This window comes from Alosa alosa, chromosome 7 (genome assembly GCF_017589495.1).
Source record: "Alosa alosa isolate M-15738 ecotype Scorff River chromosome 7, AALO_Geno_1.1, whole genome shotgun sequence".
Taxonomy (NCBI): Eukaryota; Metazoa; Chordata; class Actinopteri; order Clupeiformes; family Clupeidae; genus Alosa; species Alosa alosa.
This window is the reverse complement of record NC_063195.1, coordinates 17,406,803-17,425,625: the sequence shown is the minus strand read 5'-3', so window position 1 is coordinate 17,425,625 and position 18,823 is coordinate 17,406,803. Positions and strand designations below refer to the sequence as shown.

At 42.9% G+C, this 18,823-nt stretch overlaps 2 long non-coding RNA genes across 6 annotated transcripts; one reads left to right on the top strand and one right to left on the bottom strand.

Annotated features, from left to right (window-relative positions):
* Nucleotides 1-5,192: 5,192 nt before the first annotated feature.
* Nucleotides 5,193-10,916, top strand: LOC125298659. Of its 5 annotated transcripts, XR_007194239.1 has the most exons (6): nt 5,193-5,316; nt 7,360-7,561; nt 8,211-8,304; nt 8,502-8,579; nt 8,734-9,619; nt 10,040-10,916. It is a non-coding gene; the product is annotated as an uncharacterized LOC125298659 (long non-coding RNA). The 5 variants fall into 5 exon arrangements; XR_007194237.1 differs by having other exon boundaries at nt 8,502-9,619; XR_007194238.1 differs by having other exon boundaries at nt 8,211-8,579.
* LOC125298662 lies at nt 5,195-5,799 on the bottom strand. The gene is made up of 3 exons (XR_007194243.1): nt 5,625-5,799; nt 5,371-5,458; nt 5,195-5,283 (listed from the first exon to the last, which is right to left on the bottom strand). It is a non-coding gene; the product is annotated as an uncharacterized LOC125298662 (long non-coding RNA).
* Nucleotides 10,917-18,823: the final 7,907 nt, after the last annotated feature.

The window sequence follows — 18,823 nt, the reverse complement described above, 5'->3', positions numbered from 1 at the left end:
ATTTGGGGAGAACTCACCTGACACTGCACCAGATCGATACAGGGGATGTAAAGCCTGTGAAGTTGCCACCCCGTCGTGTTCCCCTTCATTTACAACATGAGGTGTCTGACCATGTAAAGCAAATGTTGGCAAATAACATAATTCTGCCTTCTCATAGTCCGTGGGCAGCTCCAGTAGTTCTGGTACGTAAGCGTGACGGCGGCCTCCGTTTTTGTGTGGATTATCGGAAGTTAAACGATGTAACCAGGAAAGACGCGTATCCGTTGCCACACATTGATGCCCTTGACAGTCTGAATAAAGCTTGCTGGTTCTCCACGCTTGATGTAGCCAGTGGTTACTGGCAAGTGGAGCTGGATCCTAGGGATAAACATAAGACTGCTTTTATCACTTTCGGCAAGGCCTGTTTTGAATTCAATGTCCTCAGTTTTGGTCTTTGCAATAGTCCTAGTACATTTCAGCGACTGATGGATCTGGTGCTGGCAGATCTTCAGTGGACCACCTGTCTGGTGTACCTGGGCGATATCATAATATTTGGACGGACATTTCAGGAACATTTAGGCCGCCTGGGCCCGAAGTTTTAACAAAACTACGCCAAGCTAACCTTAAAGTCAAGCACAGTAAGTGTAACTTGTTTGCCACTCAGGTGCAGTATTTGGGACATATAATTTCATCAAAGGGGTGAAGGCTGATCCTGCAAAGTAGAGGCGGTCGTCAGTGGCGGTGCCCAAAAAATCAGACAGAGGTCAGGAGCTTTGTGGGGTTAGCCTCGTACTATCGGAGGTTTGTGAAGGGGTTTGCTGAGATTGCTTGCCCCCTGCACCAACTCACTGAGAAAGGCAGGCGTTTAAATGGACAGGCGATGCCAAACAGCCTTTGAACAGCTCAAACTGAGTTTAATGTCTGCACCTGTTCTTATATACCCTGATCCCTCCAAAACATTCATTTTAGATCACGGATGCTAGCGATCGCGGTATCGGGGCTGTATTGTCACAAGAAGAGGGGGTGTGAACATGTTATAGCATATGCCAGCAGAGCACTTACTAAGCAGGAAAGAAAATATGCCACAACCAAGAAGGAGTTGTTAAGTATGGTCACGCTCATCAGGCATTTTAAACATTATCTGTTGGGTAAGGAATTTGTCCTCTTGAACAGATCATAATTCCTTGAGGTGGCTGCATAATTTCCAGGGGTTAGAGGGACAGTTAGCCAGGTGGGTAGAGCAGCTAGCAAGCTTTCAGTATAAAATTGTTCATCGCCTGGGACGAGGGCATGCCAATGCTGGCGCCTTTCTAGGCTGCCTGCTTACCTGTCAACTCTAGTGCCCCGGAACCAGCCCCACAGACATGGGGGCGCCTGTAATAGCTGCAGTGCAAAATGTGCCTCTTAATGTAACTCCAGGGTGGGAAGGGGATGAGTTGGCTCTGGCGAGCCAGGGAAGATGCCGAAGTTACAAAAGATCATTGCTCTAAAAAAGAGGGGAGTGACTTGTTTGCAACCACCGGATGATTTACAAAAGTATGCACTGGTATGGTCCCAGTCACAAATGCAGGGCTCCCGGTTGGTGAGGTTTCCTCCATCGAACTCGGATGCCGCAAACCAGGTCCAGGTAGTTATTCCTACTGTAATGGTGTCAGAAATGTTAAGACAGTTGCATAATGATATTACGGGTGGACACTTGGGAATACAGAAACTACAAGCAAAAGTGAAAGACCGTTTCTATTGGCTGGGCTGGTTTAGAGATGTAAAGCGATGGTGTCGCGGGATTGTGGGTCCAGAAAAAGATGTGGGGAAACAATGGCGGGCTCCACTCCAATCGGTTGTAGCATCAAGCCCATATGAGCGGGTGGCGTTGGACATTTTGGGACCTCTCCCAAAACCTCCAAAGGAAACAAATACATTATAGTTATTGGGGATTACTTTTCCAAATGGACGGAGGCATTCCCTCTTCCTAATCAGGAAGCTGAGACGGTGGCCAAGTTGTTGGTTGAACAGTGGGTGTGCCGCTTCGGAGCCCCCAGGATAATCCATACTGATCAGGGCCGAAATTTTGAATCCAGGTTATTTAAAGAAGTGTGCCAGTTGCTGAACATTCATAAGACCAGGACATCACCTTATCATCCTCAATCTGATGGAATGGTTGAAAGGTTTAACAGGACACTGGCATCCATGTTGTCTCTATTTGTAGATGATAACCAAGCTAACTGGGATATCCTGTTGCCTTATGTGATGATGGCCTATAGAAGCAGCTGCACTCCAGTACTGGTTTTACACCCTATAAAGTTGTTTTTGGAAAAAGAGATAGTCCTTCCGTGGATGTTATGCTTAACCTTGCTAATGGGGAAGGATTTCCTTCTGCTTCAGAGTATGTGGCTAGATTGTTGGAGACCTTGTCTACAGTGGTAGAGGCGGTAAAGGGCCATCAGCTAAGAGCCTCTGGGAAGCAGAAGGAAGAATATGACTTCAGAGCACATTTCCAATACTATTCTGAGGGAGAATTGGTGTGGGTCCGGGGGAAAGTTAGGAAAAGGGGGCTCTGTCCAAAATTACAACGAAGGTTTAAGGGGCCGTATAAAGTCACAGAGAGAATAACAGAAGTTCTGTATAGACTGGTCCCTGTTGAGGGGGGGACAGAAATAGTGGTGCACTTCAACCGACTTAAACCATGTCTGTCTTCTGTAACAGAGGTTACCAACCAAGAGGGTGCAGAGAGCCTACGGACAGCTGGCATCCCACCTAAAGAGACCTGGCTGCAGACCTTAGCTTCTACAGGGGGTCGAGAGAGCGAGGTGGTAGTGCCAGCGGCCAGATCCGAGGTGCCCCCAGTCACACCTACAAGGGGAGCAAGCAGTGTGCCAGGAAGCTGCGCCGCCTCAGTAGGATCACAAGGGCAAAGACACCGGCCGGCTCCGGCCACACAGAATCAAGGTGGTCAGGAATCTTCACACCCTGGGACCATGCGAACACCCATGACTAGCCATTCTGAAATGACTGGGGAGACCCAGCAAGGTGCATCGCTATCCAAAGACTCATGCCAAGGACGTTCAAGGAGGGTACCAGTGTGGTCCCTGGACTATGAAATGTTTTGAATTCGACTCGAGGACGAGTCTGTTTTATGGGTGGGGGGAGTGTAATGAAATGACGTTGGATGAATGTATTGTTATGACTGACGTATGTGGGGGGAGGGAGCTGAGGGAAGAGTGGGTTGAGTTAATTGATTGCTCGCACCTGACCACTGATGAGCGTGAAGGAGCAGGAACTTTGGAGCAGTGATTATCGTCGAGTTGAAGGAGAGGCATAGTCATAAAAAGAAGAGCACAGCAAAGGGTGAGTGGAACTGGGAAGTGGCGTGTGGTTGCTAACGCCGAGCTGCACTCAAGGTTTGGGGTGGGTGCCGCTCAGATGCTATTTAGGGCTGCCGGGCGGCTAAGATAGTTTAGCGGGCTAACCTGTAGATAAGGCCGGGCATAGGAGTGCGTGGGCGTTGCTGCTTCTCAGAAAGAGGTGCTCCGTTCCGCTATTGTTCGGAGGCCTCACGAGCTGGACTGGCGCCTGCTTTCTCCCCTGTGCCAACCAGCATGCAAAGCTTAGACCCCGGGGAGGGTCTCGTATCCCGGAGAGTTAAGTGTTTATTGACTTTGTGTGTGTGTGTGTGTGTGTGTAACTTATTTTAAACCTGGCAGTATCCGTTTCATGATTGGGTGGGAGGGTTGTGGTGATCTAAAAGCCTTATGTTGTAGTCTGATGGCGCCTTTGGTATGAATCTTAAAGTGCAGTGTGAACCTGTGCAGTGCCCTATGGGGGTGGTGTGGGCTATAGCTTTTACCCATTTATTGTGTGTGTGATCTCTTTTGTATGGTCTCTTTATTGCAGTGTCTTCTGTGTAGTAGGCTTCATAGTGGTGTGTTGTTCGCCCAGGTTGATAGCATTTGGTTTTAAGATTTCATGAATCCCAGTCTGACATGTTTGGTAGCTGCATGAATTGTGTTAAATAAAGATTACTGTTTATACATCTGTGCTACTTTTTCTGTAGAGTATTTCTCTAGTCACAACAGTCTGACCTCATATTCTAGGCTTATTACAATAGGTTAGCATTGGTCACACACCACAGCTAGGATCTTGGAAACAATAAGTGAGTAGAACCACACCATAAGCTATAGGGGTGTGAATCTCTCATGTAAAAGACGATACGATTCGCATCTAGATACATGAGAACGATTCGATACAAGAAAAGATACATGTTCATAAAAAACGATTCAGTACGATTCGATGCTATTCGATTCGGTGCAGTTCAAGAATGAAAAGCATTCTGAAAGATTTTTTATCATTTGCTCAAGGTGCACATTCATTTTATATTATCAATTATCATGGTCATGGTTGTCAATTAGGCCTACATGTCAACTCTCTGGGCTTATTTTGTTCCAACGGTAGACCTAATATGCAGAAACCTATAATGCCACAAGTCTGAGTGAATATGAACAAAATAATAATAATTTGTGTTCGTTTTAGCAGCAAAGGCCAAATTATTCTTTAACATTAAGGAAATCCCTTCATCAAACGTAAGGCTACTCTACGGACTATCATTGCTTTTTAGGAATGCTAAGTGTTTAATTTCGCGCTGGACTTTGAAAAACAAAAGAGTAAAAATTGTCAAACAAACGACCGAGTGCGAGTTGTCACGTGCTTAAGTTGCAGTAGATGTATGGGTAATGAGGTCCTTTGACAACTTTGGGCAATGAATGTAGCCAAAAACGAACTGCATTACCCACAAATCCGTGCCACGTGTAGCTTCAAAACAGGAAGTGGGATCCCAGCAAACACACCAACGTGGCAATCACGTGATTTTCCAACCAATGTTTACGTTGCCTTCACGTTAATTTCCAACGTGGCGGCAACCGGAAAAGTGAAAGACGCCTTGATGTTGCCGCCACGTTATTTGACAACATTACCGCGACACGTTGCTACACGTGGCGACATATCGGCGACATGCAGGCAACCTTCCTGCAACTTAATGGCCACGTAACCGCAACGTTTTAGCAACATTGAAACCCATGTTGGACATCGATCGCCAGAATGTTGTCAGGATGTAAAAAAAAAAAAAACAGCTCTGGGCGGATCTGCAGATGCAGTCCTCATTTGCCCACTCACTTGGTTTAAGAAGATCGGAGCGACATTTCACATTTGATTACACCATTTATTTAAATTAATTTAATTTGGGAGTTCCTGCCGATGACTTGATGTGCTGCTGCTCCTCCTCCTCCCCTCCTCCTACTGCTGCTGCCGGGCCTGCAAGCAAAGAAGAAAACCTTTAGCTTTCAGGTAAGAGCTGCACTTTTTTTGAATTTGTGCAAACTGTCCCGAAGTTCTACTTACGTTTTATTGTGCTGCATACTCCGGGTTCCGAGCAGTGGCAGCTTCTCCTCCCCCTTCAGGTTACTGCCTCCAAATTTAGTAGTGTGGGCTACAGAAAACAACATTTCAGTTAAGAGAGGCACAACATAGCCAACGTTTTCGGTCACCAACCACGAGAGAAAGGGTTCCACTTTCATCTCACACACACAGGCTACTAGCTCGTGTCTTAGAACATGCCAAACTAATGTCGTGGAAAAAGTATCCACTTTCCGAACCTCCAACCCAATTAGCACTCTGATGTCAAAGACCCGCAGGAGAACACCAAGACAAGAGATGTTGAAGACTGCTGATCCTTTATTCGCCGTATTGCAGTGAAAATACAATCCAAACAGCGTCAGGACTGGACCGTCAGGCAATAAGCGATGAGTTGCAGCTGCTATCCCGATGAGATCTGATCTGCCTGGGGCCGTATTCACAAATAATTTTAAGGCTAAAAGTAGCTCCTAAGTGGCGAATTTAGGAGCAACTCCTAAAAATAATGGGCGTGTCACTCCTAACTTTAGGACTCCTAATTTTTTTCACTAAAAGTAATTCACGAAGCATTTTAGACCTAAAAGTAGCACCTAAGTCTGGGACAGCTTAAAAGAAGTCGAGAGAACTCCTAACTCACTAGGACCTATTCACAAACGGCTTTTTGTGGCATTTAATGTTGCGATGTTTTGAAATGCGTATGCGGCTACAGGAGCTTCCAATCGTGAGGGAACAATTTCGCATTGTAGGCATAAAAGGGATGCAATAACGCAACCAACAACAACCAAAACTACTCATTGTCAACATGTAAATTAAATGTAACGTTTCATTGTGAATCAAATTAAAAGGTTCTCCTCTTTGCAAAAGTAGGCATATGGAGACAGATTAATTTAATAATGTTGCAAAGATAGCCTACTGCATCAATCCATATGTTTCATTAGGCTACTAGGCTATTTGTTTTGCCTTACTCTTTATTAATTTAGACTAGGCCTTTTTATTCAGTTATTCGTCATCTTCCGTCCTTGTGTAGTGCATGCATTCTCAGACCTGTCACCTGTCACTCATCATCGTAAGGGAGGTGTTTGGAATCATTCCCGCGTTACAATCATCAGCCAATCAATGTGGTCACTTCAGTCAAGCTCGTGCATGAGTAATGACGTCATCCATAGCAACGAATACTCACTTTTAGTTTAGGAGTTGTCATTTTTCCTTACTAAAAGTAGGTCTGAAAGGCTTTGTGAATAACTTTTAAGAGAAAACTCCTAGAATCTTTGGTTAAAGCGCAGCTAGTAATCAAGGATCTTTGATCGGGTGGTGAATAGGGAGGGACAGTAATCTCATCGCCATCTAGTGGTTGCGTTCCTAGAGTTTAGCGGAGTGGATGTTTTTTTTTTTTTTGAAAAAATATATCTCGGTGCACATTGGGATCTTAATTTAATGCCTTCCATATGTTAGGCACTGGGGTCACCTCTATTGCTTCAAGTGGTCATACCTTATTTTTAGGATCAGTTGAATTGTTTTGAGTTTTTGTCGTAACACGGTGATAAGGAACTACAGCTGCATGTGATGTCACATGTTTGGGCGCTTAATCTCTAACTGATCAATACGCAATTTGCTTAACTGGCTTAACATATTTTTGTAATAACGGAATGTGATGTAAACCGCGTGGTGATAACCTTTATGTCAGGACAACTGGTGTTGTGCTTCTACTCACATGAAGAGCTAGCTGTAAGTGTTAAGTGTCAATGCTAACCAGGCTAATAAACAAACCATGCTACCGTGAGTAACGTTGAAGGGTAAAGTCACGTGACTTCTTTTGTAGTTCGTTTATGAAACAAAAGGAGCAATTTCGATTTTCTTAAATAAGGCAAAATAGGGTCTGACATTTTCACAGTTAGAATATTATTACTGTATATACACTGAAAAATATTTTTGGTGGATAACCGCTGATTTGGCTTCACAATATTTTTTTTAAAATAGGTCTATGGGATTTAACATTGGAGCTGCTCTTCGATAGGAACGCAACCACTTGGGGCGCTGGTTTTCACTTTCCCTCCCTATTGGTGGATTGAACGTTCCACAATGCATTACGTCAGCTCAGCCGTGACGGGACACTTATTCACATAAGAGATGGCAGCCGCAGCGACAGCAGGAGGGTCACCTGAAGAGCAACCACACAACTGTAAGTTATTTTGTTTTATTGTTTTGTGATCAAAACGTTGTAATAGTAGTGTAATAATGTAAACACTTTTATTTGGAAGTATACATTTTCTTTAAAGGGAAACTTGGCAGGATTTCCCCCTCTGCTGGAGAAATTGTGCATTATGCTATTTCAAACTGTGGGAAAAGGTAACGATAAAGCACATGGATTTGTTTACAAGCTAGCGAACGGTTAGCATAAGTTTGGCAGAACTATGTGGATGTTACAAGGTAAGAAACACGATTTAAAAACGAAGTTTCTTGTTTCTCACTTCTCTTTCCGGGACGGTAAGTCTTAATGTTGCAAGGTTGGTTTTCCGCCTGGGGATGCTAGGCGCAGGGGGAAAGTCACCATTTTCACCGGAACAGGTCATTTAACCATCCGAATGATTTCTAAACGGGTTTATTACGTTGAAATAGTTGCCAAGTGTCCCTTTAACGTCGTTAATGTGTGGTCTTTAACACTACGGTATGTCATGAGTAACGTTAGCCTAACTTAACGTTAACGTCAGCGTGCGGTGTCGAAACGTTCCTCTTATCCGAAAAACACGATTAACGTTAAGGTTAACATTAGTTTCACATGTATGTAATTACGTGATTAATCTACAGCCTACTTGTATATTTTTACTCAGGGACCAATGAAGAAACCAGGGCCCTGATTCAGTGGCGAGCGGATAATGAGAAGCTCTTCACTGGCCGGAGGAACTCCTCCAAAAATGGATGGGAGTAAGTAGTTCTAGGCATAGCACTGCTACATATTTGTCGTTTAGCACACACTTTAATTCCAAAGTGGTTTACTGAGGATTATCATTCAAGATTAACATTCACAGGGATCTTAAGTCGCAGTACTACAATAGGTCTACAAATACTACACATTAGTCAGTTATTGCTGGTTAGGTATGGCCTACTGTTATTCTCCCCAGAGTGTTTGTGTCCACTGCTTCAAAATCACTACTAAACAGGCCAGAAAGAAGTGGAACAATTTGAAGGAGAAATATAAGGTAATCCTTCTATGTGTCTGATTTTAGAAACCCATAAACCCATTTCTTCTAATGGCACTCTTTAGCTTTAGCTTGAATGTGAAACTAAGAGACAACAATGTGTATGTGATGGACACAAAAATACTAAATTAAATAGGATACAATACATTTTCAGGAGCTAAGGGATCCACCAACAGGGAAAGGGGTAGAGGCTGGGGGGGTTACCGCTGCTAACTGGCAGTGGTACACCCAGATGGATGCCGCACTCCAGGGGAAGCATGCCATCAGTCCACCCCTCGTAGTGGCGGCAAACCTGACCCCCACTGCAGGCGGTGTGGTCATGACACCAGTCTCTCCCCCTCCTCCTACTACCGCCACAGCCACCCAGCAGAGGAAGAGGTCCAGGGGCAGCCTGCTTGATTTTCTACAGGAGCAGGCAGAGAGAGAGGAAGAGAGGGAGAGAGAGGCAGTGGCCAGAGAGGAGGAGAGGCAGAGGGCAGCCACAGACAGGGCAGACCGCTACTTGTGTCTCTGAGAGACTAGTGAATACATTTTAATTGAATGAAACTTTATTGCGTGTTTTGTTCTTGATTGTAATGTAGGTGCATCAGAAACTGTATGTTAATCGATTAAAAGTCACTCAATCATTTGAATTTTGTTTCATAATGGTTTTATTTACAGAGACTGACAGCAGGACTAAACGTTGTCATGAACTGCCAGCTCTTCAGCAAGTTGGGCAGCAAGGCGGACTCGGACTTGGTTGCCGGAGAGCTCCCGCTCTCGCACATCTGCAGCTACATTTTCGTCAACCTGACACTCCTCTATAGGTTCTTCCTTCTCCTCTTCCTCTTCTAACTCTGCATCGTTTGCGGTCACACAGATGTTGTGGAGGAGGCAGCAGGCAGCAACCACTTTCGGTGCAAACAGAGGGTGGATCTCTAGGGCTCGCAGGAAGATGGACCTCCAACGTGTCTTCAGGATGCCAAAAGTGCGTTCGATGACATTCCTGGCCTTGGCATGATGCTTGTTGAAGTCTTCCTCCACTCTGCCTGCACATACAAGTAATGTATTACTGTCCTGTTTTTCAGTACGTTCATTTTGTGGTTATGTTTTCAGTAGTGTAGTGTGATCTCACACAGACGAATTATCAAATCAGTACTTAAAATGTTAAAGAATCATACATTTTTCAGAAAACTGTTTTAACAAGGGAATAATGGTTTCACTTACTTGCAAGAGGCCGCCGGTTGGGTGTCATAATGGATATTGGCCGCTGAAGGCATGGATAACCCCCATCACCCAATAGATAGTTCCCTGCCGGTGGATAGTGGGCCTGTTTATAGATGGGTGACCTCCTCAGCACCATGGCATCATGGACTGATCCACAGTTTCCAATATAAATGTCCATGAATGCAAAATTTGCATCACAGATTCCTTGCAGAATAATTGATGGGAACAATTTTCTGTTAATGTATTTTTTTGAGGTTCCCGCGGAGGACGGACCCTCACATGGCACCCATCTATGGCCCCGACCGCTGACTTGAAGACCTCACTACGAGCTCGGAGAGCAAAGCCATCTCCAACTTCGACCAGCTGGTCTGCTCGGGGGAAATGGATGACATCATGAAGAATGGTCATCATCTCTTCCACCACGTGTACAACTCTGCAAATGGTCGGTATTGGCATGGCGAAGACGTCTGCTATTACCCTGTATGAGGCTCCGCATGCCAACCAATAGATGGTGACCAACACCTCCATCTCATGGCTCCACCCATGCTGCTTCTTGCGGGGCAGCCTCTCCAGCAGCAGCTCAAAGCTACGTCTGGAGAGCCGGAAGGATGGATGGATGAAACACTGCAACACCTTTTTTTTATTGTAAGGAAACCACATTGTTTATCAACAACTTATCCAGGCATCTTTTTGACTCCTACTCTCTAACTATTAAAGATGTTTTGTTTTATTATGAAAACCCTGATAACAGCTCACTTGAATATGTTGTATCACTTCCTTATTTTGCACTCTAAATTTGTTCTCCATAAACAAAAATGGCAGAAGGCACGACCTTCCTTTTGTGCCTTTACGGCAGAAGTAAACCTGCTCATCAGTTCACTCAGAGTGGTTAAAGACAACAAAAAAAACGACAGACTCCTATGTGTCCTTCACACAGTGTGGAAAGACTGATCTCTTCCTCTCATTGTAATCATAACATATGATTTGTATTATGTCTTGTATTTATTTTCTCTTATAATATTTTTTTATTTATTTTTATTTGTTTATTTATTTTTGTTGATGTTTTCCTTTATGTTTGTGTTCTACTGTCTCTAGTCTCAATTTTTGTATATTAATAAAAAAAACAATTCACCACCCGATCAAAGATCCTTGATTACTAGCTCCGCTTTAACCCTCTCTGACCCGATGCATCCTTGATAAAGCCAACGATTCGAGAACACTTACGGGAATATTATGCGTTCTTGAATAAATGCGAACTTGTGAATTGGAACAGTACTTCGGCGGCGATTGATGACGTTTCTGAACGATTTTCAAGTTCATGAGATCACAAGGATAGAAAAGGACGCATATTGAGAAAAGCCCAAGGAGACGTACGGAGACGTGCACTTCACTGAACTGCCGAGAAGAGCGTGGTCCCTTGGTTTGTTCATATTTTGGATTTACAGTAAGTGGTTTAATATGCTAGGGTTATTATATATATATATATATATATATAATATAATTCATATAACTGATACTATAAGCTACTCAGGCAATCACGTTTTTTAGCTAATCAGCAAATGCAAGTTAACATAGATGATTAGCCTACAAGCTTCATTACAAGTCAACGTTAGCTAACCTTAACATTAGCTTAACAATTAAACTGATCTCTATCCCTTTCAATAAATCGTATGAGGTTACTTGTATAAAATTCACGATAGATTAGGTATGTTATTTGAGAGTCTTCTAAATATGCAATTGGTTATGTTATGAGCATGCATTTTTGTATGTTCATGCTCTTTATGTCTTTATTGTTTATTATTTTCTGTTTGTTTATTGTTTATCATTTTCTTTTCTAATGTATGTTTTGTTTCATAATTGGTAGGTTCAAACAGGAATTTGATAGAAGTATGTTTTCAGACCCTGAGTATCGTGCCAAGTCAGGTGGCAAGTCAGTTATCCTCAGTGGCTGATATTGTACGTTCAGTTCTGTCTCAGGGCAGCAACATGTATATTTAGGGTTGGACTATTACTTATATTATTTAGTCTACTCAATAATATTTTTTTTGCTCCGGATACTTAAACTAAGTCTGTTCTTTTTCTATTTAGAGATGCGGGTGAGCCTTCATATGAAACATTATCTCCCTTTATGTGCATCATTGTAAACAAACCTTGCAGCACCTCTCCCTCACTCCCTCACACACACACACATGGAAGTATTGACAGTTTTTTTTTGTCCTGTATGTATGTATGTATGTATGTATGTAAACATACAGTGCCTCTAAATCTATCATCACCCCCCTTAGATATTTCTCCTTTTATTGATTTGAATAAATTGAATCTTGGTAAAACTGCTGTCAGGTTGGAAGGAGAACGGGTGTGAACAGTCCTTTTCAAGTCCAGCCACAGATTTTCCAGAGGATTGTGGTCTGTGCTTTTCTTCTTTAACAGTCACTTAGCCATTTATAAGCCCTGTTATTGTGAGTCTGCCAGGCTAGTCACATCCCAAAACATTGCATGGGTAATAGAACCACAAACACCACACACGGGTCCAAGTTTAAATATATAAATTAACAACGATGTTCATTGTTTGGTAAAATTTCTTTTTTTTTTCTTTTTGGTAGATGAAGCGGCATGTAATATGGAATGGTGGCTCAAAATATGACTTCACCCAAATTCCCAGTCAGAGGAGAAGGGCAAACACGCCGACAGGGGTGGATGGACAGCTGGCTTTGCAGCAGGAGGCAATGCACCCACTTCCTGACCCTCCAGCGCTGACTGACCCCCCAGTCCTGGCTGACCCCCCAGTCCTGGCTCCTGTAAGTGCCCATTGTTCCTTTGGAGTTTAATTTGTCGTCCAATAAATCACAAGCACACAAATCTGGGTGCAGTCGTGGCCTACTGGTTAGGGCTTCGGGCTTGGAACTGGAGGGTTACCGGTTTGATCCCCGACCAGTGGGAACAGCTGAAGTGCCCTTGAGCAAGGCTCTTAACCCCTCACTGAAACCTGATTTACGATTTACGATCTTTCTGGATTTTTTTTGCCATTGCTACAGTTCCTTTGCAATACAGTATATTTGGTTGTTACTTGGTTACTGTTACTGTTATGTTGTTACCTTTGTATTGTTTTTAGGAAATGGACCAGTGTGCCTTACAGCAGACCATCCCAATTGAGATGGTTGATTCTTATATTGCTCAGCTGAGGCAGCATTCAGCTGTCAGGGTGTGCTGCTTCAGCATTTTCACTTCCTGACTTCAGTGTGAAGCAGATGACAATGACAGTTTTTTTTTTTTTTTTCTACTGATGTTCACTACTTAATCACTGCATTCAGCAGTTCAAATGCATGTATGTATTTCTTTTTATTTGTTTCCATCTCCTTTAGGAAAACAGATATGTAATTGTTGAGAGGTGTAGCAAGCTCCTCCCCGATGGCCATGGGTGGGTTTACTGCTGCTCCTGCTCTCGGAGGGAGAGTGAGTTAATCCGAGCCATGGCCAGAGTCATTTCCTCGGAGAGACGTGAGATGTTTGCTTTTGGGCTGATATTATGGCATTACAATTATGGCTAGGTATTAGAAACATAAAGTACAATAAAATATTTTCTGCTATCATTTAATGGTAATCTTTAATCTCTTAAATCAGGAATTACAGAGCAGTATTGCCTCCATGTCCTTGCTCTAAAGCAAGTAGTGGAGGACTTTGAGAGGGCCTTTGGCTTTCATCCCAGCATGCATGACTATGGTTAGTTGCACCATTCATTAGTGTCATTAAAGAAAACACATATGAATTATGTGAACTTTGATTCTGAACAAATCCTTTAATGCAAAAATAGCTACATTTCACACTGAATTTTATTCCCTTAACAGAACATAGCTATGCCTCTGCTGATGTCTCCCTGCAAGGATGTGAGGTAATGACATACAGTCAGTGACATAAATATGTTAATAGCAGTGTTTCCCATACATTGACTTATTTGTGGCGGCCCACCACAATATCAACATTGACCACCACACAATGACACGTGCTTAAACCTGCATCATAACCACGCTGCGCTAATTTGTTAAAAACAGTTATTTCTGCAAACCTACCACCACAAATAGAATTCAAATCTGTGGGAAACACTGAATAGAGTAGGTAAAATACACAATATAGACAAAATTGTTGCACAAAACCAATTAATCACTTACTGTAATTCCTAAAGACACTCAAAGTCTTGTGGAAACTCTTCCCAGAACAGTGGAAACTGTTGTAGCGATCTCAGACCTGTAGATTTAATGTAATTTGATGTCATAAAAGCCTCTTTAGGTGTAATAGCCATACCCTGTCCAGATTGTGTATCAACTAAATTCCCTCTGTGTACTTTACTGAAAACATCTGATTTTGAGTATTTTGTTCTTCCCAGGAGGTATTCCACATCTTTGAAAGGGACGTGTGTGTGAAAGCACACTCAGGCCAATATGGTGTGGTTCGCTGTGGAACCAAGAGGGCGTGCCTCACATGTCCCTCTACATCATGTGGCCATGTGGGTGAGCTATACAGACTTTTGTCTACCTCCCCAGATAAGTATGAGGACATAAGGGGGATGTGCTTGGAGGATGCACCCTCTGAGGCGAATGGGACGTTTAAATGCCTCTCCTCTAGGCCCATTGCCTTTCGACCGGTGCCTGGCTCAGTCCGCCATTCCCCCGGGTACAACGCCCAGTCCCATCTTCCCATAATTTTACGGGACAGGGCATGCACAACGTGTGGGACTCCTATTGTGGAAACACAGTTGAGCACAGCAGTCGAGGTTCCTCTGATAACGAGGAACTTTGTGTTTGACTGCAAAGGTTGGTATGTTTACATGTACATGTACATCAGAGAATGCTGCACTCCTGTTTTTTTATTGAATGTGCCTGTATAAAATTTGTAAGGATCTTTGTTGTTAATAGTTCTCTCAACTAAATGCTGTGAGGAGTCCCGGCCCTATGATGGCATGGAGGATGCCATTATAAATATGGGGACTTACCTCATTTCACATGAAGTGATGCGAGACTACATGTATCACTTTTTGCAGACTGGGTAGGGTTTTCTTTATCTGTTTTTAAACACATTTTCCTTATTAAGCAATATTTGCTACATGACATACAAATATCAGAAGTTATAAATGTCAATTACTCTTAGCAACCTTTAAAAATCAAATGATCAAATCATGTTGTCATGCATCAAATAATAGTCACATTTTTTGTCATGTTGTCACTTTTCTTCTTTAATAAAGGGTCACCATGTTTGGATATTTCCATACATGGAAAAACCATTTGGAGGACTCAGGGTGCCAAGTCATCCCTTTAACGTACCACAAGTTTAGGGTGGCTTGGTACGCCTTTGTGGATCTGCTGGATCTGTCATTCGAGGCTGGTTTTGAGTGTGCCAGGTGTGGTCCCACACCACACACTATTATTTGTGATGGGACTGCACTTAGCTTCCGGCGAGCACTTCTGCCATGGCAGGAGTTGTTGCCCCATTTAACTACAACTGGGTCAACACTGAGAGGGAGATAAGTACACATATATTATTTCAGAAGCTAATGTCAAAATGTATGATCACACAGAATATAGTGTAAGTGGGATATGTGCCTTGTAAAAAATGATATAGTCTTGTCTAAACTTCCTTATTCTTTTTGTGTCAATACCAGTCACAAAGACAGGGTTTTTGTGCCAGAACCCAGAGGCCGGCTGCTACTGGCTCAATATGTGGAGCGACAGCTCAGCAGGGAGGAGACTGAGGAACTTCCTAACAAAGTTCCTATATCTTTGAGAGCTGTTCTGGAGTGCTCTCCACAGCAGTGCCCTGATAACCTAAAGGGTTTGATCAGGGCATTGTCAAAAAACAGTCCGGCTTGTGGCCTACTTCATCCCTCAGCTGAACTGCAAGGGTTTTTGGAGAGGATTGCCACTGGGTATCCTGTGCGTCACTCAGTGGATGATATGCTGTACCTCCAACAGCAGGTCCCAGTCCTCTTTCAAATGTTGAAAGACACTGAGGACAATCATGTTCCAACTCTCCTCGGGTCTCTTTTACTAGACCTTTTCTCTAAAGCAGAGGCACCATTCCTGGGTGAAGAGTTGGTGGATGATTCACCAGTTGAGGCCAGCCTTTCTTTCTTCCCTTCACTGCCTGTAATTAGGCAGAGGGGACACTACTTGGCTGACTCCAAGCAGAGTAAACCGGCATGCCACAAAAATGCCTCTGGCCATCCCTCCCTTCTGCCTGGTGTGTTTCTCATCCACTGTGAGCATGGTATGTGTTTTTCTTTGTAAGAGTTTTTCTTTGAAATATTATAGTGCCTAATTAAATATTATAAATCACTGACAGTAGCCTACATACATATACAACAAGACTTTTTGTTTGGAATCATACACAGTGACCTTGTGTCACTTCTGTTCTGTTTTTCATTTATCATCAGGGGATCTGCTACGGTTTCCAGATGATGGTCAAACATGAATCTCCAGACCGCTTCGTTCACTGTCCTGAAGCCCAGATTCATGGAAAGTGAGTTTAAGCTACTATAGTAGTTCTCAAATGGGGTAATGCAGCATTACCTGGGGTAATGATTAAGGCACTCCAGGAGGTACGTGAGATTTTAAAATATACATATATTTAAAAAGTAGAATCCATGCAAAAATACTTTAAAAACAATCATTTAATAAATATTTCAGGAAAATATAAGTTCATAAAATGAATTTTATATTTCAGTAGGCTATTCAATTTCATTATCCTAAAAACCCAGAGTCCTCCCCATACCAGGATGGTTCGACCCAACCTGTCACATGCCACCCGCCATCACCTGTCAATCACTGTCAAAACTCAACGATGGAGTCGTGGTTGAAGCATAGGTAATTCTTGTGAAAACACGGAGGGACAAGTAGCAAAGAAGGCCAAACCAGAGCCGGCAAAATTCTTGAAGAATATGTTTTATTGCTTTGTTTTAAGTCTTTTTTTCTCAACTAAAAATGCTTTGCGCAGGTTAGGGGGTACTTGGCTGAAAAAATATTTCACAGGGGGTACATCACTGAAAAAAGGTTGAGAACCACTGCATTACATTACTAATATTCTCATTCCACAATGCTGAAATACTCTCATTATGTTCCCCTTATGTTTGTTCTCTTATTCATATTCAGTGCCTAAGGTGGTCATATATGACAACAGCTGCAACCTCCACCAGTACCAGTGTTGCGCGGTCTGCCCGAAATTAAGCGGTTGCCCGCGGATGACCGCGGTCACCCGCGGTTATGAGTCATAAACAAAATATTTTAATGATATTCGGGTCATTTGCGGGCTGGTCAGTTAAAATTAATTAAATGTATATTTTCTACAAATAGGCCTAGGCCTACTTAAAATATCACAAGAAGGCTGGCATCAATACAGTAAAGCATCAATAGGCCTACAGTAAAGTCAACAGTAAAAAAGTTGAAGACGCGTGTTAAAAATAATAGACACCCCTTCAGGAAAAGCGATATAGGCTATGGGAAATTTTGGGAAAAGTTCTTAAAGAAGATGACAGTAAGTTATGGTCTATGTAGGCCTGCTTCTTGCGAAGCCATTTAAAAGTATGACAGCCAAAACGGGCAGCCTGCAGGAATAAATGTTATGGCACAGACTACACATCCTATGTATAGGTTTGCGCATGCATAAAAGTTGTTCGTTGTGTTTGTGACTTTAAACAGTGGATGTGCTTTTGTAAAGCTTTGTGCTTCATTCAGCATTATAAACCAGTTCTTACGCTAACGTTTTGACCAGCAATGTATCTAGCCTACCTTGCCTCACCATTTCTGTTTTCGAAAGAAAGATGTATGTCCATGGCCTTCAAATCTTATCCTAGTGTTCTAATCCTTGTTGTGTGCGTGCTTGCGCTCTTATTCTCATTCTCTCTCCTACGCAAACATTATGTCCTGCATGCCTAAATAAATTAGTTTGTTTTACAGAAATGGCCTACTGTCACACTGCATGCAGACTATAACCAAAAGCACACATTTTGTAAATAAGCGGGTCGGATCGCGGGTCGGGTATAATTTTGTCCTAATTAAAGGAACTGTATGTAAGAAATGTATTTCAATTAATCATAAAATGGCCCTGATATGTCACTAGGCATTAAGAAATCATGTTCATTTCAAATACTTATATCACTGACAACAGTAGTACAGCCAGGATATTGTCATTTAAAAAGTGAAGTTGCAGCCCTCAACTGATGTTGATGTTGTGTTTTGTCATGTCATGTTGTGTTTTGGCCTGATGCGCCACCCTCCACCTATCTACTAATCACAAAGTCAGTAGTGTTTCGGCATCCGGGTTGGCAACCTTGAGTCAGGGGGGAGGGGATACACCGCTCTAGTAATTTGAAAGTGATTGCAGTACCAGTTTTGACCACAATATTACATATGGTTCCTTTAATATTCGCGGTCCGAGTTGCAGTCGGGTTGATTAAAATATCGGGCGACCGCGGGCCGCTTGTGACCAAACCCGCGCAACACTGACCAGTACTGCCTCAACCGTGACCCGCTGTCCTTCAAAAAGACATGGTTTTTGGTTGATCGCCTTCACTGGAAAAACCACCGAGGTAAAGTTGTAATCTTGGATCTCTAAGTCTTACTCACAAGTTTGTTTCCAGTGCGTCACTCAGTGGATGATATGCTGTACCTCCAACAGCAGGTCCCAGTCCTCTTTCAAATGTTGAAAGACACTGAGGACAATCATGTTCCAACTCTCCTCGGGTCTCTTTTACTAGACCTTTTCTCTAAAGCAGAGGCACCATTCCTGGGTGAAGAGTTGGTGGATGATTCACCAGTTGAGGCCAGCCTTTCTTTCTTCCCTTCACTGCCTGTAATTAGGCAGAGGGGACACTACTTGGCTGACTCCAAGCAGAGTAAACCGGCATGCCACAAAAATGCCTCTGGCCATCCCTCCCTTCGGCCTGGTGTATTTCTCATCCACTGTGAGCATGGTATGTGTTTTTCTTTGTAAGAGCTAATCCAAATGTCTACAATTATGAAATATTATAGTGCCTAATTAAATATTATAAA